Below are 27,008 nucleotides of genomic sequence, written 5' to 3' on the forward strand. Positions count from 1 at the left end.
CAACATGGATGCTAATTTGGAAGATGAGGTTGTAGAAATCCAATCAGTAATAGCTGAAGATTCAAGTTCACATTCTTCTATCAAAAATAAATCTAGGGAAACTTTTCAATTGAGTTCTAAAGTGGGCAGTTCAATATTGTTTAACTCAATGCCTTTGCCTAAAATTTCTATTGGTGGCACTTGTTATTATCTTTTGAAATTTCACATGTCACTATGGAAACAAAATGTTGTGGTGCTTTAATTTTCTAAAATTTCACAGATGTCAGAGACTGTCTCAATGATTTCTTTAATTTTGAAGGAGACTCCTCCTAACAGATCTCTTCAGGAAGATTCAAATCAAGTAAAGGTTGAAACATCTGTCACTAAATATAGATAAAGACGATGTAGTATCAACATGTTTTCAAATAAAGACATCAAATAATGATGCAAATGATATTTCTTTGGAGGAATACATTAAGGGGAAAGAAAACACATTTTCTATGAAGAAAGGTCGACCATCCACCGGTACTTTGGTTGTGTGTCCAACAAGTGTTCTTAAGAAATGGGCACAAGAAATTTGTGACAAGGTTATCAAAAAAGGAAATTTGTTTGCTGTGGTATATCATGGAAGAAATAGGAAAATGGCCCTAATGAGCTGGAAAAGCATTAAATTGTTTTGACTACTTGTTCCATGGAGGTTCCAAAACAGGATCTTGGAGATGATTATGAAGAAGTTGAAAGAAATCCTAATGATTTTGGTCTAATCGACTCTTTTATTCTTAAAAATAAAAATAAGACCTCAAAGACTATTAGGAAGACAAAGAGTAGAAAGGGAGAAAATGGCTCCTCAAGTGAACCTATTCCTCCCCCTCTTGCAAGAGTGGGTTGGTTTAGGGTGGTTCTAGATGAAGCTCAAAGTATTAAGAATCATAGGACCCAAGTTGCTAGAGCATGTTGGGGTTTACCGACTAAACAAAGGTGGTGTCTCTTTGGGACACCAATCCAAAATTCTATTGATGATATTTTCATCTACTTTAGGTTTCTTAAATATGATCCATATGTTGTTTATAATTATTTCATTTCCAAAATAAAGTTTCTGATTTCCAGAAATCCAATTTTAGGATACCAGAAGCTCCAATTTGTCCTAAAGATAGTAATGCTCTAGTGCACAAAAGGTGTTGGCATTATGATTCAAGTGTTGTCCTTGATGGCAACTCACTCAGAGGATGGTACAGGTGCTCAGAGGTTGGTACAGGTGATGGCAACTTAATCAGAAGACAGATCTCAGTACAGCATGCCAAGGAAGCTCATACACGCCATTTTGTTAAGCCCAAGTCGCGTGTACACGCCAGTTCGATTCATAAAAAGCGCGTGTATGTGGAAAGGTTCCTTTGGTCCATGGTGGTTAGTCCTTGGAAGTTGTGCCTATGATTTCGGACCATTGTGTCTCGACAGGCGTGTCGATCCCTAGTTTTGAAGTTGATGGTATTGTGTTACTATGGTTTTGGCTCTTGGTATTGAGCTAGGCCTAAGACTATATAAGGAGAAGAAGATCATTAGGCAAAATTATCTTTCGACAAGGCTTGAATATCTAAGAGAGAAAGAGATCTGATATGCAGGTTCTGGGTTGCTTGATCTAAGCCAAGGAGAGATCACATCGGTTGATGGAAGACTAGATCTAAGGATAGATCGGGATCTAATGGTTTGAAATGCACTATCATGATATGGTTGATTATGCGTATTTCTAGATCTGCATATCGTCACAATGTTACGTTTTGGATCTAACTAATGTCTGGTACAGCTGCAAATTGAGAAAGTTTATTTTTAGATCTGTACGCAGGTTGGCTTCGGTAAAAGCGCGTGTATACGCGGGTTTTGCTCATTGAAGTAGCGTATATCTTTTGAAGTTTGATTTTGGGTTTACAGTGAGGTCTGACTGTTATTGCAGAGTTCTGTAGTCTGCTCTGTGTTCTGGTAACTGGTGATTGACAGGGTTCAGTGGTTCAGTGATTCAAAGTTTGGTTGTTTTATGCTTCAATGATCTGTTGTGGAAATTGAATGATTTGTGGTCTTCAGATTGTAATGTTGTGCTTCAGGAATATCCAAGTCTGAAAATGTATGAAAAGTGATATCTGAAAGAAGGAAGATTGTAGGTCAGCACCTACGTACTAGTATCTTGGCTAGTACAAGAGCAAAGGGGGTTGGAGCTCCCTTCCAAGGAAGTTTGGAGAACGAGAGAAGGTTGTAGCCTTCTGCAGGTTGTAGCCTGCGTACTGGTATAAGGCTGCACCAGTACAAAAGATTGTAAACTGAAGTTTCATATTAAAGAAAGATAGAGACAACTTGCAGCAGGTGGTTTTCACCCACATTGGGTTTCCACCTTATATCTTGGTGTTCATGTGTGTGGCTTTTTATCTGTTCTGTTATACTGCACATGTTTACTGTTAATGTGGTGAATAATGTCCTGATGCACTTAATTGAAGAATAAGCTAACTAAATTGTGAGTTTTCTTCTTATACGCTGTTTTACTTCGTCACAGTAGCGTGTACACGCTGGTTCACTTAACTGAAGTAGCGTATATGTTTCTGAGCATTTAAAAAGGTTGATTAATCTGATAATACTGATTCACCCCCCCTCTCAGTATTATTTCCAACAATTGGTATCAGAGCAGGTCCTTCAGAGAAGCTTGATCGCTTGAAGGAAGATCATTCATCATGAGCAATTACGAGAAAGAAGCATCAATCAGGCCACCGGTTTTTGATGGAACAAATTTCAATTATTGGAAGGTAAGAGTTACTGCATATCTTCAATCTCTTGGTACAGAAGTTTGGGACATTGTAGAAACAGGCTATGCTTTTCCTTCAGCTACTCCTACAGATCCAGCTGAGAAAAAGGCATATGAAACAAATGCAAAAGCAGTCAGTACTCTATTAGGAAGTATATCTCAAACAGAATTCATGAAGGTTATGCACTTCAAATCAGCAAAAGAGATATGGGACAAAATGATCACTAGCTATGAAGGAGATGAACAGGTAAAGCAAGCTAAACTTCAAACTCTCAGGATTCAATATGAGACCCTCAAGATGTATAATGATGAAAGTGTGGCTAATTATTTTCTTCGGGTAGATGAGATTGTTAATTGTATGAAAAATTTGGGTGAAGAAATAAAAGAGACTATAGTAGTTCAAAAGATTCTAAGATCATTATCCCCCAAGTTTGAATCCAAAGTATCTGCAATAGAAGAAAAGGAAAATCTCAAAGTTCTCACTATGTCTCAGCTACATGGAATTCTAACTGCTTATGAAATGAGAAAGGGAGGTCCATCAGACAGAAGGGAAGCTGCTTTTAAGGCATCAAGAAAAGAAGATTACTATGAAGCAAGCCATGTTCCAGAAGAAGAGGAAGAAGAATCAAATTTTGTCAGAAATCTTCAAAGGGGTGCTGGAAGGTTCAGAGGTAAGCTACCTTTCAAATGCTTTGCTTGTGGAAGAGTAGGTCATTATGCTGCAAAATGTCCTAATAAGGATAAAGGAAAAGAACCTGCTAGATGGAATAAGAAACAAAGTGCAAATAAGAAAAGCTACTACACCCATGAAGATAGTGATGGCTTATCAAACAGTGATGAAGATGAACAAGGTAATAAATATAAGCTATTAATGGCATTTGAAGATGATGATTATGAGGATGCTGTAGATGTGGATAATCTCTATAATGAAATTACTAGACTCAAGAGATGCATAGAAGAAAAGAGTGTGATCATTGATACTTTGCAATTTCAAATTGATGAAAAGGAAAAACATCTTGAAAAACTAGAAGGTGAAATTGTTGGTCTCAGAAAAGAAATTGAGAAAACAAAAGCTATTAATCTTAAGTTTGTCAAAGGATCTGAAACTTTGGATGAGATTATCAATGTGCAGCGGTCTCCTCTAAACAAGACAGGTTTGGGCTATAATGGAGAACCCTCTCAAGCATCCACCTCAAAGAGTTATCTTGATGCAGCAAGAAGAAATGAGCAGAAGAACAATGAAGATAATCAGGTAAAGCAGGGACGAATTACAAACAGAAACTATCAGGGACAATCCTTCTTAAGGGTGAACAAAAGCTACAACCAACCACAGGTAAAATCTTCTCAGTTTGGCACAAGAATAGATGAAAATAGAAATTACAATCAGTTGGCTGGTAGATTCAATAACCGCAGAAGCTTCTTCAATGGACAATGCTTTTCTTGCCATAACTTTGGTCACAAAGCAGCTCAATGTGTTGCATATAAAACAATCATGACTAGGGAAGCTCAAAAACAAAGAAGTATGACAGGGATTACAAAGAGGACCTATAACAACTTTTCGGTTCTTGAAAATGAAGTTGAATGTTCTATTTGCAATAATTTTGGTCATAAAGAATCTGAATGCAGGAGCAGGTTTCAGGAGAAAAAGGAACAAGCCACGAGCACCAAAAAATGGAGAATAAAAGAACCTCAGACAGAAAGATGTGGGATAGCGTTTTATGCAGAAGGACAGGAAAATCTATGGTACATTGACAGTGGATGTTCGAAACATATGACAGGTGATAAAGAAAAACTTGAATCTTATTCTACTTTAGAAAAGGGAAAGAAAGTTTCTTTTGGAAATGATACTCCTGCAACTATAAAAGGAAAAGGTATTGCTCCTTTGAAAGAAAAGGTCAAAGCTGGAAATGTTTTGTATGTTGATGGATTGAAGCATAATCTTCTTAGTGTCAGTCAGATGTGTGATCAAAAAACCGAGGTTATTTTCAGATCGAATGGATGTCTTGTTCGTGATCTTGATACAGGTAAAACAGTTCTCAAAGGCAAAAGAACTCCAAATAATCTGTACATATTTGAAGAAGGACAACAACAATGCTATCTTAGCAAGGATGAAGAGCACTGGTTATGGCATCGAAGGTTGGGACATCTAAGCTTCTCACAAATAAGAAAAGCATGCAAATATCAGGCAGTTCGCGATCTTCCAGATATCAAAATTCCAGACAACACTATATGCAAATCTTGTCAGTTTGGAAAGCAAACCAGAACTAACTTTCCAGAAAAGGAAGGATCAGCTAGCTTGCCTCTTGAGCTAGTCCATACAGATGTATGTGGTCCATTTAGGAAAAGGACACCTCGAGGAGAAGAATATCTGATATTATTCATTGATGATTTCTCAAGGTTTGTTTGGTTAGGGCTTATGAAGCACAAAGATGAAGCATTCGAAAAATTCAAATCCTTCAAAGCATTGGCTGAAAATGAATCAGGACACAAAATTAAGTGCCTCAGATCTGACAGAGGTGGGGAGTTCACATCAAATGAATTTTTCGATTTCTGCGATGAACATGGGATAAGAAGAGAATTCTCTACAGCTAGAACTCCTCAGCAAAATGGGGTTGTGGAAAGAATGAACAGAACTATCCAACAAATGGCTCGTGCTATGCTCGATGAATCAGGTACTCCTGCAACCTTCTGGGGTGAAGCTGCACATGCTGCTGTTATCATTCTTAACAAAACAAATGTCCGAGTAAACAGCACTCAAACACCTCATGAGCTTTGGAGTGGTAAAACTCCTTCCGTGAAGCATTTCAAAATCTTTGGGAGCAAATGTTATATTAAGAATACTGATGAGCAACTTGGCAAACTTGAACCTAGAGCAGATGAGGGCATTCTTCTTGGTTATTCTCCACATAGCAAAGCATACAAGTGCTACAATAAAAGACTTGGCAGAATTGTTGACAGTATTGATATAGTGGTTGATGAGAAAGGATATATTCCTAGGCAAGTTCATCATGAAGACATTGAAGAAGATGAAGGTTACTCTCAAAGGCGAAATGATGAAGAAGAAGAACCTCAAGAAGAAGAAGAATCTCAAGAAGAACCAGAGGAGCAGACAAGAATAGAAGAGAAGACTCCATCCAGATATGTCCAAAAGAATCATCCAGAAACTCAGATTGTGGGGCAGAAAGAAGCAGGAGTACAAACAAGAAGGACACTTGCAGAAGCTTCAAGCTACTTGGCTCTACTCTCCTCCATTGAACCACAAAATGTGAAAGAAGCATGCAAAGATGAATGTTGGGTCAAAGCAATGGATGAAGAACTTGAGCAAATCGAAAGGAACAACACTTGGGAATTAGTTCCTAGACCAAAAGATAAGAATGTAATAGGAACAAAATGGGTCTTCAAGAATAAGTTAAATGAAAATGGAGAAGTAATTAGAAACAAGGCCAGACTTGTTTGTAAAGGGTATGCACAGCAAGAAGGAATAGATTTTGAAGAGACCTTTGCTCCTGTGGCAAGACTAGAGGCCATCCGAATGTTCCTTGCTCTCTCAAGCTTTCAAAACTTCAAGGTATTTCAAATGGACGTGAAATCAGCCTTCCTGAATGGAGACTTAGAAGAAGAAGTATATATTGAGCAGCCAGATGGGTTCATTCTTGGAAATGATCCAAACCTTGTATGCAGATTGAAAAAGGCACTCTATGGGCTCAAACAAGCTCCAAGGGCTTGGTACTATCGGTTGGACAAATATCTTCACCAACAAGGCTTTTCAAAAGGATCAGCAGATAGCAATCTCTATATAAAAGTTGAAAATAACAAATTGCTAATTCTTGTTGTTTATGTAGATGATATTATTTTTGGCAGCAATGAAGAGACTATGAGTCAAAATTTTGCCTTGGTTATGCAGAAAGAATTCGAAATGTCACTTCTTGGAGAATTGACATATTTTCTTGGATTGCAAATCCAACAAAATGAAGGAGGTATCTTCTTGTCTCAAACCAAATACCTCAAGCAGATCTTGAAGAAGTATGGCATGGAAGAGTCAAAGCCAGTATGTACACCCATGGTTACAGGATGCAGCCTCAGTGCAAATGATGAATCAGCAGCAGTCCACCAACCCACTTATAGATCCATGATTGGGAGTTTGCTTTATTTGACAGGTACTCGACCAGATATTACACATGCAGTAGGAATGGTTGGAAGATTTCAAGCCAACCCAAAGGAAACTCATCTTCAGGCAGTCAAAAGAATCTTCAAATATCTTCAAGGGACCCAAAACTATGGCTTATGGTATCCTAGAAATACAGATCTCACTCTTCATGCTTACACAGATGCAGATTGGGCTGGAAGTGTGGATGATAGGAAAAGCACAAGTGGAGGTGCTTTCTTCATGGGTTCCAGATTAGTATCTTGGTTCAGCAAGAAACAAAGTTCGATTGCCTTATCTACAGCTGAAGCAGAATATGTGGCTGCAGCATCTTGTTGCACACAACTTCTTTGGATGATGCAGACCTTGCAGGACTTTCAAATCACTTGCACTCCACCTGTCTCTATCTTATGTGATAATACAAGTGCAATCAGCATTTCAAAGAATCCAGTCATGCACTCAAAGACCAAGCACATACCAATCAAGTACCATTTTCTTCGGGAACAAGTGCTTGAGCAGAAGGTCAAGATGGAGTATGTTCCTTCTAAGGAGCAAGTTGCCGATATTCTCACAAAGCCACTGCCCAGGGAAACTTTTGAATATCTCAGACAAAAGCTGGGAGTAGTTGATGCTTCATCCTGTTGTTGAAGTTTGTTTGTTCTACAAAAAGTTGGTATACGCAGGTTACGGAAGGGATATACGCGTATATACGCAGATTCATGATGGGAAAGTCGCGTGTATGCTGGACGCTTGTTGCAGAAAGAATATCCGCGTACATACGCTGTTTTATACAGGATAAACCGCGTATATGAAGTTCTGAACAGCAAGGGAAAACTCTGAAGTTCTGAACAGCAATGGGAATGTCAGAATTCTTCAGGCACAGTTTCAGGGAGTGCAACAGGCACAGGTTCAGGGGGAGCAGCTTAAAAGTCTCATAAAGCATTGTTGGCATTCAGATGTTTTGGTTGTTGGTTTCAGGAGAAGGAGCTCAGAAAGAAATTCTGGTTGCTGATCTAACAAGATGTTTATCAGATGCTGCTGGTGCCTTTCCTAAGTCTTGGTCTAGATCTGTTGTCTCTATGTCATGTATCTCTCTTGTCATATCTCTTTTATGGTATCAAGGTCATGTAACGGCCTTTGTTGGTTTCCCCACTATGCCTGGGATGAATGCTGTAATATAATTGGTTGTTTCTGTTATGTCCCCTCTTGGTAGGGAGTATGGATGTATGTATTGAGTCTTTTGGTGATAGGAAGGTCCCTTATGGTGTATAAGTCTTGGTTCTTGTTGAAGAACATCTTTTGTAGATCTGGCCTTCGGTCAGGGGGAGCACAAGTCAGCACAGCCAAACAGAGATATCAGCATGTCCTCAGGGGGAGCACAGCCCTTTGCCCTTGATGTCAAAGGGGGAGAGTGACTTGGTGTGATGGTTGCCATCAAGTCCAAAGGGGGAGATTGTTGGCATTATGATTCAAGTGTTGTCCTTGATGGCAACTCACTCAGAGGATGGTACAGGTGCTCAGAGGTTGGTACAGGTGATGGCAACTTAATCAGAAGACAGATCTCAGTACAACATGCCAAGGAAGCTCATACACGCCGTTTTGTTAAGCCCAAGTCGCGTGTACACGCCAGTTCGATTCATAAAAAGCGCGTGTATGTGGAAAGGTTCCTTTGGTCCATGGTGGTTAGTCCTTGGAAGTTGTGCCTATGATTTCGGACCATTGTGTCTCGACGGGCGTGTCGATCCCTAGTTTTGAAGTTGATGGTATTGTGTTACTATGGTTTTGGCTCTTGGTATTGAGCTAGGCCTAAGACTATATAAGGAGAAGAAGATCATTAGGCAAAATTATCTTTCGACAAGGCTTGAATATCTAAGAGAGAAAGAGATCTGATATGCAGGTTCTGGGTTGCTTGATCTAAGCCAAGGAGAGATCACATCGGTTGATGGAAGACTAGATCTAAGGATAGATCGGGATCTAATGGTTTGAAATGCACTATCATGATATGGTTGATTATGCGTATTTCTAGATCTGCATATCGTCGCAATGTTACGTTTTGGATCTAACTAATGTCTGGTACAGCTGCAAATTGAGAAAGTTTATTTTTAGATCTGTACGCAGGTTGGCTTCGGTAAAAGCGCGTGTATACGCGGGTTTTGCTCATTGAAGTAGCGTATATCTTTTGAAGTTTGATTTTGGGTTTACAGTGAGGTCTGACTGTTATTGCAGAGTTCTGTAGTCTGCTCTGTGTTCTGGTAACTGGTGATTGACAGGGTTCAGTGGTTCAGTGATTCAAAGTTTGGTTGTTTTATGCTTCAATGATCTGTTGTGGAAATTGAATGATTTGTGGTCTTCAGATTGTAATGTTGTGCTTCAGGAATATCCAAGTCTGAAAATGTATGAAAAGTGATATCTGAAAGAAGGAAGATTGTAGGTCAGCACCTACGTACTAGTATCTTGGCTAGTACAAGAGCAAAGGGGGTTGGAGCTCCCTTCCAAGGAAGTTTGGAGAACGAGAGAAGGTTGTAGCCTTCTGCAGGTTGTAGCCTGCGTACTGGTATAAGGCTGCACCAGTACAAAAGATTGTAAACTGAAGTTTCATATTAAAGAAAGATAGAGACAACTTGCAGCAGGTGGTTTTCACCCACATTGGGTTTCCACCTTATATCTTGGTGTTCATGTGTGTGGCTTTTTATCTGTTCTGTTATACTGCACATGTTTACTGTTAATGTGGTGAATAATGTCCTGATGCACTTAATTGAAGAATAAGCTAACTAAATTGTGAGTTTTCTTCTTATACGCTGTTTTACTTCGTCACAGTAGCGTGTACACGCTGGTTCACTTAACTGAAGTAGCGTATATGTTTCTGAGCATTTAAAAAGGTTGATTAATCTGATAATACTGATTCACCCCCCCTCTCAGTATTATTTCCAACAAAAGGTACTACCATTTATGGGGCACCTATTATTACATTACCTCCTAAAACAATTACCTTGCAGAAGGTTGAATTCTCAGTGGGAGAATGTGATTTCTACCACTTGTCTAAATATCATTCACAAGATCAATTCAAGGTCTGGGGTCAATAGGTGGTTTTGGTTAAAACCTAGGTCAACTCTGATAAGCCCGACTCGCTCGTTTTGGACGTGTCAATAAATAAATATATTGCTAGGAGAGAGTTGTGGGTATTTGATGTTTCACAGTGGTAGATAAAATCACCACGCAGAGGCTTATATGTCTCGCTGAGAGAGAGAGTTGTGGGTATTTATTGTTTTAGGGTAGTAGATAACATCGATACATAGAGGCTCAGGTTTTTCTATTGGTGGAAGCTCAATTCAAGGTCTATGTTTCTGCAGCAACTATGAAAAAGAACATAGATGTAAATATATTATTAATGTTGTTACGTCTTCATCAAGCATGTGATCATCCTCTTTTTGTTAAAAGTTGCTTATCCATTTCTACTTGGAGATGTTCTGTAGAAGCAGTAACGAAGCTACCCAGGGAAAAATAGATTGATTTGATAAATCGTTTGGAAGGTTCATTGGCTCTTTGTGGCCTCTGTAATGATGCCCCTGAAGAAGTTGTTGTCACCATCTGTGGTCATGTATTTTGCAATCAGTGCATATTAGATCACCTTACTCAGTCAGACAATAGCATTTTCCCTACTCAAGGCTGCAAAAGCCATCTAAATGATGATTATGTGTTTTCTCTGACTACCTTAAAGCATTTCACTTTTGATGATACTGTCAATGATTAGATCTCTGCAAGTTTAGAAGGGGTCAGTGAATTGGATTTGAAATATGATATTCCATACTTTCATTCTTCAAAGATCAAAGCCACGATAGAAACTCTCCAAGCCCTCCTAAAGTTACGTACAAGTGACTCTAGCAATAGTTATGTCAATAATATCAATAAAGATTTAGCTAAAACGTCTGATAGTGGTAATAGTAATCAACATGAAAATCCAAGTCTAAAGAAGCATATTATAGAGACATAGGAGAAAGCCATAGTTTCTCCAAGTGGACAAGTATGTTGGATTTGCTTGAGGTTCCATTAAAAAAATCATGCATACAATATAGAAGGTTGGATGGAACTATGTGTTATCACTCAGAAATTTCTCTAGAAGTTATTAGAAGAAAGAAAGTGAAAGAGGTAACCACAAACCAACTTTGGAGCATAGGCTCTAGCCAACCTAGGCTCAGAGAGGGCCTTCTCTATATGATTTAGCTTTGTTTTCTTGGATTTTAGGCTAGTTATGAATGTTCTGGGGGTTTTTTATTTGCATTCAAGATTGGATGGTGGGATCCTTGAAACAGATGGAAAGAATGATGTCTTTAAACCATTGAGCTATGGATTCAACGAAAGGGCAGTAGAATTGGATCAACTCATTAAAGGGAATGTTCAAAGGGTAAGCTAGCAGAGTAAAGTGCAGGTCTTTGGAACAGGGGGGTGAAATGGTTTTAGTCAGGGTGAGAGAGAAATTAACGGTTCTCAGACTAAGATATAAACGAGGAATAGAGGGTAATCGAAAGCAAATGGAAATTAAGAATCCTTTGATCTGGATTAGAAAGAAACAACCTAAACTAAGGAGCAATTAAGAATTCTTGAACTTAGATATCAGTTGAAAACATTTATATGCATAATTGTTAAAACATAGTGTAATAAAACAAATTCTGAGATATTGTTCCGGTTATAGCATTCAGATTCAGAAATACATTAAAGATTCTAGAAAAAATTCAAGAAAGATAACGATAACCTAAGAAAATACTTGTCTGCACTTCACTCAACACATGAATCCTATGAAATATTTTGTCTTTATTCATCAATCCAACTTGTTGGCTCAGTCAATGATACAATAGCCTTACAATATTCTGATGAAAATTCTATAGAAATGTCTAAGAATCCACCCCTACCTACTTGGAATTGTGAAATATTTATAAAAAAATATTACAAAATGTCTCAAACTAATTTGAGATTTAATCTAGGAAATAAAAATATCTTCTTGCAAGATGATAGAGATAGCTATTGAACTACTTTCATGCTGTCCCATTTATTTTGGTACTACTGGCCTTTATGGTTTGATTTTAGCCCTTTGTGCTACTTTCTTGTTGAATCTTTCATGTTGGAATCTTAATTTACTTTTGGCTTTCATCTGATACACTTTGACACAGAAACTCTTTGACTCTACTGACATGTATTCATCTTTTCACCTGACTATTTTACTTTTATTGTACACTAACATTTTTACTGCATATATCTCACAGTAAATCAGTAAATTTCTCCCGTATCTCAGCATCAAGTAATTGGATCTTCAACATCCTTTTATATATTTCATCTGCCTCGGTGTACTTGGAAAAAGTAGGCTTATTGATAAACAGGTGTTTTACCTCATGCTGGAGGTAAAACAAGTTTTCAAATGTCTGATAAAGTACTTTTCCTGTTGGCAATGCCTTAATTGATGATGTAATAGCCTGTTCTTTTGTTAGCTCTCTGATTTTGTTGTTGTAATCCTACTTTGTCATGAGCTTTTCATTTATTACTAAGGGACTGGGTAACCCTTTCTCTCCCAAAATCTAAAACTTATCCATAAATCTATCAACAGCTACATGCATATTCTGGCACTTGTCCTCCATGTTTAGCATTAAGTTCCTCTTAGAGAGGGCCTTCTTTACATCCAAAATTGTTTCAGTTTTGTCCTCAATTTCCAATTCCTAAAGCTAATATATATTTTTACTATTAAGGAATTGGATGATTCTGGTGGCATCTTTGGGAATGTGTTTCTCTTCTACAATGAAAGTTTGAAACAATTCGGCCAATTTTGATGGACTCAACATGGTGTATTGGTCTAACAAATCTTCAATTGAGAGTGGGGTTAGGTTTGGACCTGGTTGGACTTGTGACATCTCATTGATTGATTGAGCTATGATGGTAAACAAGACTTTATGGTCAGGGGACATTATATCTCGCTGGCGGGGAATGTAACAAGGATGGAACATATGGACAATTTCTAGAAAAACATGTACTTGGGGAAATTGGTATTTGGGAAAATTGGATTCCCAAAGACCAATGTCATAAGAATGGTTCAGATATCTATCCCTACTCAAACAATGAAGTTTCATCTGGACCTTATATGCACTGGTATCTCTGATTTGAAAATCCTTGTCTACCAGGGGGAGGTGGTCTAGGTCTAAATGAGGAGTAGTGATAGGTATGACATCCATGGAGATAGAGGCAACCATAATTTAGTTCTTATGGATTTGAATTTGGTAGTGTAGGGTTGTATCAGACGGTTGGAAAGCAACTTGGAAACTTTGAGAAGGGCTTGGGTATCTGGTGTTAACTTGAAAGTATTTTTCATTTAATTAAAGCACTTTAAGAGTGAACGTTTTCAAATTTTGAAAGGGCGTCTGCTAATTCATTCACAAATACCTATAGTTTAGGTGAATTGACTTCAAACTAGTGTTCTGGATGACAACGAAAAGTTGAAAGGGCTCTGAGAGCTTTCAAGGTGGTCTCTGCAGCTTCTTTGAGGACTAAAATGGGGTTAATTGGTAGTTTTCAAGTTTACAGTTGTCGCTCTGGTTTGTATAGGTTTTCAAAGAGCTCGAGTGAAAAAATATGAAAAAGGGCTTCTTAGCCTTTTTATTAAGTAATAGTCACGTTTTGGCAAGCAATTTTATGAATGAATAGTAGGTTGTTTATCAGGTTGAGCGGGGAGGCGGTTTTCGAGGCCATCACACCGCTTTTTATGGAGGAAGTGGTATTTCACAGGGGTCACCTAATCTACCTCCATGTTTGACATGTAGCATATGGGGTTTGGGGCAAAACTACTTTATCAGAAAAGTAAAGGTCAGGCATCGAGCGAATATGATATGGATATGGACCATTAGATGTGAGCGATGATGATCGGACGGTAGTCGGGTGAAAAAGGTGCATGGATGAAATCAACTGAGGTGTCGAGGGGGCCCAGGGTTTTAATCCTCAGTGGTTTTGGGATTTATTCAAAGTTAATGAGGAGTTTAGTTGATCGGGCGGGGTTTAATGACGAGACTAACCCAACATTAACGAAAACTGGTAAGTTAATCAAATTTCGTCGGGGGTATGAAGTAGGGGGTCAACTATAGTTTATAATTAAACTAAGGGTTGGGATATTTATATAGGGGATTTATTTAATATACGGGAAAAGGTATATCGAGGATTTAGATAATTAAGTTAAAAATTAATATGAAATGAGCGGAGTGAGCCTACCCTTAGTAGAAATGTAAAATTAACGCATTTTATTAACGTACATTTCATACTTAGGATAAACACTTTTGTGGGCTTTTTGAGTGAAATAGAATTTAACATGGAGTTGCTTCTATTTTCCTAGGAAAATGAAGTTTAACCTTAGGAAAATGGGTTTTATTAGGGTAGTGAAGGGGGATGACTTTTATGAATGGTATCCTAACATTTGATGTCCATAAGTCATTAAGCCGAGGGTCCAATCCCACCAAAAGTTAGAGAAATGCTCTAAGCCTCTTTGACTTAAAGGATTTAAAGTACTAGAACATACTTGTGGATAGGAAATTAGTAAGTAAGGGGAAAAAATGAATGAGGGGGAGTTAATCACATTAACTTGCAAAGCTTTTTTTTTACTTCCATAATTGATTATACATATTAAAATGTGTCTAAGAATGATGCATATGTTTTGATCCAATCAACTTTATACTTCAATAACCTTTCATCTACTTACCAGTTTACTTACCCTAACATTTTTCTTCATTTATTTGGGTGCATTTAGACTAGAAAACCCTTATCATTCATTTTTATCTTGAAAAGTAAACTATCTACTTCTAACCTTATATCATCCAAGGGCTCAGATTAAACTGATGAGCACCTTTTATTTTCTCTACCTATCTACTGATTTGCCAAGATTAAATTGTTTGGTCAGATTTTATTCTCTAACTATAAACATAAAATTCAAAGCATGAAATAACCAAGATTAAACAGTTTGATTACCATGGATTGTGGCATGAATAACAAGCTGCACACAATCATTATTATGCATAAAAGTAAATAGTAGTGGCATTTAGGCTTGCACAGTTTCATGGTCTCTTTTTATTTTTGGGGTTCATATATTTTCATTTTTTGACCTTCTCTTATTCTTTTTGTCCTTTGATATTTCTTTTAGGACATACCCTCTTTACATTTTTTAAATTCTTAGTATGGAAAACATTTGCAGAAAGCAAAGTTATGTACAATATTACAAGGCTTAACCTTAGTGATTCAAAATTATGACTCCTATTGGTATAGGAACCTAACAGTGGCTCCACTTGGGGATGTCATCTTCTAAAAATACGTCAAGAACTAATGAATATCAGTGGCCTTTGAATTTTTGTTGATGTTACCTTGCCAAGTATCCTTCTGTGAATCTGCATTATTGATACTTATGACAATAAATCTTTTAAAGTTCGGGGCCTTCTCTTCAGGCTTCACTTCAAATATCACCATCCAATCCAAACTAGACTTTGTAAATAAAGTATATAGAAATGGGAAATGAAAATTAGTGACTTGGTTCAAAGTAATGTTTTACATTCGACCATTCACTGGCCCACCTTCTGCATCTGTACCATTAATTTCTCTTAAGGAGAAAGCATTATTTCTTCTGTAAGCATAAATGACAAAGGGACCTTTCAATAGGAAATCAAATTTCCCATGTTTGCCTTTGTCTTCCCTCCTTGAATCCCACTTAAGCAATTTCTGACCAATTTAGAAATCTTCAGCCTTGGTTCTCTTATCAAAAATATTTTTAATATTTTCATGCACAACTTGAGACCTAACATAGACCTCTTCTTTGGTTTTTTGTAGATGAATAGTTTGGTTGATTCTTCTTTGGATACTATTTGGTTCAACCTGCAATTCTTGAAGTATCTTCATTACTAGTACTCCAAAAGAGGATGGAAAGACAACTTCCATCCCATAAACTGGTTGATAGGAAGAAGTACCAATTGATTTCTTAGTAGTCAATCTGTCTACCCATAAGACATTGACTAGCTTTTTATTCCAAGTTTTCTTATTGTCCTCTAGTAACTTCTTGATGATGTTTACTAGGATTTTATTTGAGGATTATGCTAGTCCATTACCTTGAGGGTAATAGGTTGTGGAATTACCAAGGGTGATATCGTATTTATTGTAGAAATATATCATTCTTTTGGATTTAAATACTATTGCATTATTAGTAATGAGCTTAGTTGGACATCCAAATATTGATAGAATATTGGTTTCAAGGAAGGTTATGATAACAATATTTGTGGCTTGCCTTGAAGGTATGGACTCTATCCATTTTGTGAAGTAGTCTATGGCTGTGAGGATCCATTTGTCCTAGGTAGAGGAGGGTGGGTGAATTTCACCAATGAAGTCTAAATCCCATTGTTGAAAAGGTATTTCTGTAGAGATTGTCTTGAGGGGTAAAGGTAAGATCTTTTTCTTCCCCTAAAAAATTTGACATTTGTGATAAGAGGTCACATATTTTTGACATTAGCAAACAAGGTAGGCCAGTAGAAACCAACTCTACGGATTTTATCTATAGTTCTCTTCCAGTAAAGGTGTCCTCCACAATCACTTGCATGAAATTCTTCCAAAACATTTTCAGGTTCTTATTTTAATAAGAAATTGAGAAGAATACCTTCATGATCTCTCCAAAATAGAGCATTGCCTAACATACAAAATTTCAAGGGTTTCATCTTTAAAAACCTAATTTTAGTCCTAGATAATTCAGAAGGAGCTTGTAAATTCAGTAAAACATAAATAATATCAGCATACCAAGGTGATTCAATAAAGGCTTGGCTGATTAGTGGAGTCGCCTTCTCATCTTCATTATCTATTGCTGCAATAAAGTTTATATCCAAGGCCTGAAAATTTGATTTAGCCATGAACTTGGCTAAACCTTTGCCCTTGATTAACTTAGTAGGTTTGATTTCTATATCATACTCTAAAATAGTAGCAATCCACTTTCCCCTCTTTCCATCAAGACCATCCTGAGTTAGGATGTCTTTAACTATTGAATTTAGAACGTAGGTTATTATATGAGAATATAAGATGTATACCCTAAAGTCCTTAATGGCTTTGACTAAAGCCAAGGCTTGTTTTTCCATTATATTATATTTCAAGGGGGCATCTCTCAGGGCTTTGTTGAAGAAATCAATGGGTTGTTCATAGCTCTGGTCATTTTTCTGCAATAGAACTACAACAATTATGTGCTTAGAAGCAAAGGAAAACAAGATGAAAACTCTATCAAATTTAGGACTGATTAACACAGGTGTTTTAGTCAAGGCTAGTTTAATGTCTTCAAAGGATTTTTTAGCCTCAAAAATCCATTTTATGGTGGAGTCCTTTTTTAGCATTTTGTTTAGTGATCTAATTAACTCTGCCTAATTAGATATAAATCTTCTAAGAAAATTAATTTTTCCTAAGAAAGCTTGTAACTCTTTAATGTTCTTAGGGTGTTTTATTTGCAGGATGGCTTCTATTCTAGTAGGGCCTATTCTTATACCATCTTTTGAAATTATGTGACCTAACAAATTTCCTTATTCTAACCCAAACAAGGATTTTTTTGGGTTTAAGGAGATTCCAAATTTCCTGCATTTAATAAAATCTTGCTTTAGATGATCCAAATGTTGATTGTCAAATTTTGAAAATACAATAATATCATCTAAATATATCACAAGGAAATCATGAATTTCTTTTGCAAAGGTGATATCCATAGCCCTTTGGAAAGTGGCTCCCACATTCATTAGCCCAAAAGGCATTTTCACATACATAAATGTGCCCCAAGGAGTAGTGAAGTCAGTTTTGGGTTGGTCTTTTAGATGAACCAAGATTTGATTGTAACCAAAAAACCCATCCAACAATGAGATTATGGTTGATCCAACTCCCCTCTGTAAAATGTGGTCCATTTTGGGGAGAGGGTAATTGTCTTTTAGTGACACTTTGGTAAGGTTTATTAGATCCACACAGAGTCTAATCTCGCTAGTTTTCTTTCTAGTTGGCACCAAGTTTGATTGGTGCAATTATTTTGGCATCATACATCCTATGATTTTTTTTTTCAATTGCAGGTAATAAGACATGATCTATCCTTCTAAGTTTTTGTTTGAAATGCTTTTGATTTTCTTACATAGGAATTGTATGCTGGATGATGTTGGTGTCATAAGATTTGAGGTCCTCATAACTCCAAGCAAAGACATCCTGAAATTCTTTCAACAACTCAATGTATTTCACTTTTTCAGTTGGGGGTAATGATTTTGAAAGTTTGATTAGTTTAGGATTTTCATCGGTGCCTATATTACATTCCTCTATATCAAAACTTGAAGGTCCCATTTTAGGTTTCCTAGGAACATCATTTGAATCAAATAAATCTTCTAGAGGGGTTAATCCCTTTAGTAAGAAGTTATCCTTGAGATTAATTACTTTGGTTTCTTTACTGATCATTTCATCAATCTCAATTTGCTCTAAGCTCTCTACATCTAATTTGGTAAATTTATATGGCTTGAGTCTATCTATTTCATCACCTTCTATCTCATTTATTTCTATCTCATCCTTAGTGTCAGGATCTATTGATGTATCAGTATCTATATTGTTATTGGTAAACTCTTCTTCTAAAATTAAAAAGTTATTTATTTTTTTATCATCAGAAAATATTTGCAAATTCTTCAAATTGTCTGGAATTGTAGGTCTATGCCTAACTTCAACAGTGTACTAATGGTTGGGTTGGAAGGGTAATTTGCAGGTGCTGGCAAACATTGCTAAACTATGGGCTTGTATGTTATGTTTATAGGAATTACTGCAACCATTGATTCTAGGAAAGTGTTAAGTATTTCTACGATAGTTCCCCTATAACAACTTAATATAGGGTCCTTTTTCATATATATACCATCAATCTGTTTTATAATTAGTTCAGAGTCTCCCATGACAGAAACTCTTTTAGCTCATAGATTCCTAACTAACTTAAGACCTAAAATTAATGCTTCATACTCGGCCATATTATTGGTACACTTAAAATTCAATATATATGCATGGCCTTCTGAGTAATTATTTTCCAAATTATATATCCACAATCCTGCTCCTGCTCCTAATCTATTGACTGATTCATCAAAATCTAAATGCCATAAAATCTCATGATCTATATCTACACTATCTAGTGCAACAAACTTTCCATCATTTATAGCAATTTGATCACCTTGTTTATTGGATAATTTTGTTGTCTGGTCTGTTTCATTTTGTGTAGAAACTACAATTTCTTTTGGTTCTGTATTAGTACTATCTGAAATTTCTTCTTGTGTTTGATCAGCATTATACATGATTAAAGAATCGATATGTGAATGTATGGAGTAGATGGGAAATTTTTGAGGCCGATACTGTCTACTTACCATATATTTCATTAAGGTTTTTCGGTATAGTTTCTTAGGTTGTCAAAAAATAGAGATTGTTGCATATGACTTATCTAGCTATAAGGATCCTTGAAGTTTGGCTCCCCATGATTTGGATAAGAACATGCCATACTTTGGTGGGATGTCAACAACTACAATATCCATAAGGATGCTTTTTGAAGGATATTGGACTAAAGTGACACACAGGTCTTTAATCAATCCTAGACACTTTACCTGACTGGAGTCAAATGAGAATAAGTCTTTGTAAGGCATTGTAATGTCTAGGTTTAATTTCTCCATCATTGATTTGGGCATTAATTTGTGAGAGGCCCCAGAATCCAACATTCCATTGTGTAGAATTTTCTCATGGATACTAAGGCTAATGTAAAAAGGTGGAACTCCTCCTTCTAACAGTTTTCCATTAACATCTCGACCAAATATGAGTTCTGGTTGGTCATCAAACAAGTTGATTAAATCCTGATTTTCAACAATGTTTAAGGCCTGGGTTATCTATGATTTATAAGTTTCATTCCTGATTAGTTCTGTTAAAGGAACTGAAATATTTAGCTTTGCTATCTCTACTCCAAAATTGAATGGCAAAGAGACCTTTTCTGTTTAAAGGTTTTGAATTTTTGGAGCAGGGATTTGAGTAGGCTTGTCTTCTTTTCCTTTATTGGGGACCTCCTTATGTGGATTTTCAAATCTGATGTTTTGAGCTTTGTCCACTGGTTCCTTAGGTGGAATTGAAGTGGATGGTTGATTAACAAAAGGTTGATCAGAGGTTATGTCTATAATTGTGGGGCTAGAAGGTTTTGGGTTTTCCCTACGGAGAATTTGGAGGATTTTTGAAACAGGGGCTTCTTTTATTTTCTTGGGTTGATTTTGTACTGTTTTCTTAGTTTGGTCAGGGACATCAGTATTCTTTTTTCTTCATAGGTTATACTATTTATGGACTTCAAACATGGAAGAATCATATCCCTATTTGTAATCAAATGATTCCCTAGACTGTAATTTTAATCGTTGTAACATATACAGTTCCTGCTCATCTTGGGTTCGAAAAACAATGTCCTCATCATTTATTCCCATTAGGTTAATTTGTGTATCTTGTTCTGGATCTTCTAGATTGGATGTATCTGCATAATTTTCTTGAAAATGAGGCCTAATGTTCTGACCTAGTCCATTTTTCCCAATGTTTTGGTATTTTCTAAAATCTGGGTTTCTAACTGGAGGTGCATTTTGGTTATCCCATTAAGGTTTCCTTTCTATGTTTTATATTCTATCCATTAGTCTCTCCATACTTTTGGCTAAACTATCTATTTTAATGTCAGATGGTAAAGTTTCATCCTTTGTAGTTCCTCTCCTTTCATTTCTAACTCTAGCCCTTTTAGCTAACAAATTAGCTTCTACACTAATTGCTACAATTTTCATTTCTTCTAATGTTGGGGGGTTTCTTTCCCTAAGTTGGTATGCCATATCTGTGTCAAAACCATCAGGGAACTTTATTAATGATAAGTTAGGTGGGTGTCTAAGGTTAACTAGGATTGCATTATATATATTATTGAATCTAGTGTAGTAACCTTGAACAGTTTCATTAGGCCCCCTTCTAATATTTTCATATTCTGAAAGGATTTGTAGGGGATTCTTTTTCTTTTCCCACCTATCAATAAACAACCTTTGAAAATTTGCTAGGTCTAAAATATGGTTGGCATGAAAGGCTTTGAACCACTTCTTGACATCACCAGTCAAAGTTTGGGCAAAGAGTCTCATCTGGGCACCCACTTCATCCATTTCATGTAGTTCAAAAAAGTCAGACATCTTGTTTACATGCTGCTGGGCAGTGTGATGACCAGTAGCATCAAACAGGAAAATCTTGATCTGATAATCTGCAGGCATGGCATGAATTTGGGCAAGTAAAACAAGAGGAGCATATCTGTTTGCCAATGTTGTGAGTTAGGAGAGGTTGTGATGTGGGATTGAGGTACTTGGAGATGATGTTGTAGTGGATGAAGAACTAGGGCTACTAGATGATGAATGAGTAATGATAGGTTGGTGAGAGAGTGTAGGTATAAATGGTGGTGAGGAATGGACTTCAGAAGGTATTATTATTTAAGTTGAAGGGAATAATGGTGAACTAAAAGTAATGGACAATTGTTCAGAAAGCTCAGGGGTTGTGGCAGTATTAATGGATGAATGTGGAGATTTTAGAATGTATTCATCAATTGATTTGTTGGCTTGTTGAACTTCAAGGTCTGCAATAAAATCATGATCTAGAACTATTTCATCATTTGCATTTTTAGATTTTGTTCTGAATAATGAAAGACCAAATGGCACATCAAAGGGAAGTTCTAAAAATAACCACTCATCAGGACATGAATTAGCTTTAACTAATGGTATTTGGCTAACCTAACTTTCTTCTTTTTTAGATTTTCTTGAAATTAGGTTGGGATTATCAACTACTCGGTTAGGGTTTGGACCTGGATTAGCCCTAGTAAAACGAGTCTTCCTAGAAGCCAGAATTTCAAATATTTTTAATTGTTTTTGTGAGATTTTTACAAGATAACTTCTAACAAATGACTTTAAGAGGCTCAGAATGTAGATTTAGAATTTTCTTAAAGATTTATTAGGACTAAGGATTCGCTGGTTCCCAGTATGGTCACCACTATGTTATCGCTAGTCCCTAGTATGGTCACTGCTATGTTATCGTTGGTCCCCAGTATCGTCGCTACTATGTTATTGTTGTTCCCAAGTATGGCTACCACTATGTTATCACTCAGAAATTTCTCTAGAAGTTATTAGAAGAAAGAAAATGACCGAGGTAACCACAAACCAACATTGGGACATAGGCTCTAGCCAACCTAGGCTCAAAGAGGGCTCTCTCTATATGATTTAGCTTTGTTTGCTTGGATTTCAGGCTAGTTATAAATGTTCTGGGGATTTTTTATTTGCATTCAAGATTGGATGGTGGGATCCTTCAAACAGATGGATAGAATGATTTCTTTAGACCATCGGGCTATGGAGTCAATAGAAGGGAAGCAAAACTAGATCAACTCACTAAAGGGAATGTTTAAAGGGCAAGCTATCAGAGTAAAGTGCAGGTATTTGGAACAGGGGGGTGAAATGGTTTTAATCAAGGTGAGAGAGAAATTAAGGGTTCTCAGACCGAGATATAAATGAGGAATAGAGGGTATTCAAAAGAAAAGGAAAATTAAGAATCATTTGATCTGTATTAGCAAGAAACAACCTAAAATAAGGAGCAATTAGTAATTCCTTAACTTAGATATCAGTTGAAAACATTTATATGCATAATTGTTAAAACAAAGTGTAACTAAGCAAATTCTGAGATATCGTTCTAGTTATAGCATTCAGATTCAGAAATACATTAAAGATTCTGGAAAAACTTTAAGAAAGATAATGATAACATAAGAAAATACTTGTTTGCACTTTGCTCAACACATGAATCCTGTGAAATATCTTGTCTTTATTCATCAATCCAGCTTGCTGGTTCAGTCAATGATACAATAGATTTATAGTATTTTGATCAAAATTCTATAGAAATGTCTAAGAATGCACCCCTACATACTTGAAATTGTGAAGTATTTATACAAAAAGTATTACAAAATATCTCAAACTAATTTGATATTTAATCTAAGAAATAAAAATATCTTCTTGCAAGAAGATAGAGACAGCTATTGAACTGCTTTCATGTTGTCGAATTTATTTTGGTATTGCTGGCCTTTATGGTTTGATTTTAGCCCTTTGTGCTGCTTTGCTATTTGATATTTCACATTTGAGTCTTCATTTACTTTTGTCTTTCATTTAATACACTTTGACAATGATACTCTTTGGCTCTGCTGACCTGTCTTCATCTTTTCACCTGGTTATTTTACTTTTATTATACACTAACCTTTTTACTGCATATTTCTCACAGTAAATCAGTCAATTTCTCCCATGTCTCAGCATCAAGTAATTTGATCTTTAGCATCCTTGTGTATATTTCATCTGCCTCGGTGTACTTGGCAAAAGTAGGCTATTGATAAACAAGTGTTTTACCTCATGCTGGAGGTAAAACAAGTTTTCAAATGTTTGATAAAGTACTTTTCCTATTTGCAATGCATTGACTGATGATGTACTGGAATGTTCTTTTGCTAGATCTCTGATTTTGTTGTTGTAATCCTATTATGTCACGAGCTTTTCATTTATTACTAAGGGACTGGGTAACCCTTTCTCTCTCAAAATCTGAAACTTAGTCATAAATCTATCAACAAGTACCTGCATATTTTAGCACTTGTCCTCCAAGTTTAACATTAAGTTCCTCTTAGAGAGGAAATTCCTTACTTCCAAAATTGTTTCAGTCGTATCCCCAATTTCAAATTCCTGAAGCTCCTATCTATTTTTACTGTTAAGGAATTGGATGATTCTGGTGGCATCTTTGGGAATGTGTTGCTCTTCTACAATGAAAGTTTGAAACAATTGGGCCAGTTTTGATGGAATCAACATGGTGTACTAGTCTAACAAATATCCAATTGAGAGTGGGGTTAGGTTTGGACCTAGTTGGACTTGTAACATCTCATTGATTGATTTCAGCTGTGATGGTAAATAGGACTTTCTGGGCAGGGGACATTATAGCTCTCTGGCTAGGAGTAACAGGCATGGCACATATGGAAAATTTTCAAAAAACATGTACTTGGGGAAATTGGTATTTGGGCAAACTAGATTCCCAAAGACCAATGTCATCAGAATGGTTCAAATATATGTCCCTACTCAAACAATGAAGTTTGAGCAAGACCTCATATGCACTGGTATCTCTGATTTGAAAATCCTTGTCTATTAGGGGGAGGTGGTCTAGGTCCAAATGAGGAGTAGTGATAGGTCTAACATCCATGGAGATAGGGGCAGCCATAATTCAGTTCTTGTGGATTTGAATTTGGTAGTGTAGGGTTGTATCAGAGGGTTGGAAGGAAATTTGTAAACTTTGAGAAGGGCTTGGGTATGTGGTGTTAACTTGAAAGTATTTTTCAATTAGTTAAAGCACTTTAAAAGTGAACGTTTTCAAATTTTGAAAGGGCGTCTAGTAATTCATTCACAAATACCTGGAGTTTAGGTGAATTGACTTCAAACTGGTGTTCTAGATGACGACAGAAGGTTAGAAGGGCTCTAAGATCTTTGAAGGTGGTCTCCACAGCTTCTTTGAGGACTGAAATGGGGTTAATTGGTAGTTTTTAGGTTCGTAGGTGTCACTCTAGTTTGTAGAGGTTTTCGAAGAGCTCAAGCGAAAAAAGATGAAAAAGGGCTTCTCAAGCATTTTTATTAAGTATCTGTCACTTTTTGGTGGGCAATTTTATCAATTAATAGTAGGTGGTTTATCGGGTTGAGCAAGGAGGCGGTTTCTGAGGCCATCACATCACTTTTATGGAGGAAGGGGTATTGCGGAGGGGTCACCCGATCTACCTCCGCGTTTGAAATGTAGAATATGGGGTTCGGGGCAAAACCACTTTATCAGATGGGTAAAGGTCAGGCATCAGGCCAATCCGATATGGATATGGACTGTTAGATGCGGGCGATGATGATTAGATGGTAGCCGAGTGAAAAAGGTGCACAGATGAAATGAGTTGAGGTGTCGATGGGGTCCAAGGTTTTAATCCTCGGTGGTTTTGGGATTTATTCAAAGTTAATGAGGAGTTTATCTGATCAGATAGGGTTTAATTATGAGATTAATCCAACATTACTGAAAACTTGTAAGTTAAGCAAATTTCGTCGAGGGTATGAAGTAGGGGGTCAACTATAGTTTATAATTAAATTAAGGGTTGGGATATTTATATAGGGGATTTATTTAGTATACGAGAAAAGGTGTATCGGGGATTTATATAATTAGGTTAAAAATTAATACGAAATGGGTGGAGTGAGCCTACTCTTAGCATAAATGTAAAATTTGGTTATTTTATTCACATACATTTCATACTTAAGATAAAACACTTTTGTGGGTTTTTTGAGTGAAATATAATTTAACACAGAGTTGCTTTACTTTTCGTACTCAAATGAAGTTTAACCTTAGGAAAAGGGGTTTTTATTAGGGTAGTGAAGGGGGGTGACTTTTATGAAGGGGATCCTAACACTCGATGTCCATAAGTCATTAAGCTGAGGGTTCGGTCCCACCAAAAGACATAGAAATGCTCTGAGCCTCTTTGACTTGAAGGATTTAAAGTAATAGAACATACTTGTGGATAGGAAATTAGTAAGGGGAAAAATGAATGAGGGGGAGTTAATCAAATTAACTTGCAAACCTTTGTTTGTGCTTCCTTAATTGATCATACATATTGAAATATGTGTCTAAGCATGATGCATATGTTTTGATCCAATCAACTTTATACTTTAGCAACCTTTCTTCCACTTACACGTTTACTTACCCTAACATTTTTTCTACATTTATTTGGGTGCATTTAGACTAGCAGACCCTTATCATTCATTTTTATTTTGAAAAGTAAACTATCTACTTCTAACCTTATATCATCCAAGGGCTCAGATTAAACTGATGAGCTCCTTTTATTCTCTCTACCTATCTACTGATCTTCCAAGATTAAACTATTTGGTCAAATTTTATTTTGTAACCATAAACATAAAATTCAAAGCATGAAATAACCAATATTAAACAGTTTGATTACCATGGATTTTGGCATGAATAACAAGCTGCACACAATCATTATTATGCATAAAAGTAAATAGTAACGACATTTAGACTTGCACACTTTCAATGTCTCTTTCTGTTTTTGGGGTTCATATATTTTCAATTTTTTACCTTCTCTTATTCTTTTTGTCCTTTGATATTTATTTTAGGACATACCCTCTTCACATTTTTTTAATTTTTAATATGGAAAACATTTGTAGAAAGGAAAGGTATGTACAATATTACAAGGTTTAACCTTAGTCATTCAAGATTATGACTCCTATTGGTATAGGAACCTAACACTATGCCTCTAATAGCACAGGATAAAGCTGTGAATGATTTCAAGACACTCCCTGAGGTAACTATTATGACAATGTCCCTGAAAGTTGCAAGTTTTGGTCTCAACATGGTTGCTGCATGTTATGTTCTTCTTCTTGATCTTTGGTGGAATCCAACAACTGAAGACCAACCTACTGATAGATCACATTGAACTATACAAATTCATCATGTAATGGTTTCCCGATTTACAGTTAAAGATAGTGTGGAAGATCGTATTTAGCACTATTACTGTTGATGAACACGCAGTTGACATTGGAGACAATCTTATAGTAGCCATAACCTGAAATTGAAATAACATGTCATAGCTTGCACACCAAAACATTGAAATCCATTCTACAATAGACAATACCACAATGATCATATCACCCATTTACCATAGACAAATCCACATATCCAAATCAAGCCAAGACAACATGAATTCAAAGAGAGGCATTTTCCAACAGACCCATACAAAAGAAATTCAACTCTGGGCCATGAGTAATTAGCACTATTAATGTTGGATGAACACGTGCTTGAGATTGCAGATAATCTTATAGTAGACATAACTTGAAACTGAAATAATGTGTCATAGTTGGCACTCTAGAACATTGACATCCCTAGTACGATAGACAATACCACAATGATCATATCACCCATGTCCCATCAACAAACCCACAGATTCAAATCAAACTAAGACAAAATAAATTCAAACATATGCATTTT

At 36.5% G+C, this 27,008-nt stretch overlaps 1 pseudogene; it reads left to right on the plus strand.

The window, feature by feature from the left end:
- Positions 1–259: 259 nt before the first annotated feature.
- Positions 260–26,526, plus strand: LOC149141994 (helicase-like transcription factor CHR28; annotated as a pseudogene).
- The last annotated feature ends 482 nt before the right edge of the window (positions 26,527–27,008 follow it).

This window comes from Pinus tabuliformis, chromosome X, assembly GCF_031772625.1.
Source record: "Pinus tabuliformis cultivar Carrire ecotype Pingquan chromosome X, CPIR1, whole genome shotgun sequence".
NCBI lineage: Eukaryota > Viridiplantae > Streptophyta > Pinopsida > Pinales > Pinaceae > Pinus > Pinus tabuliformis.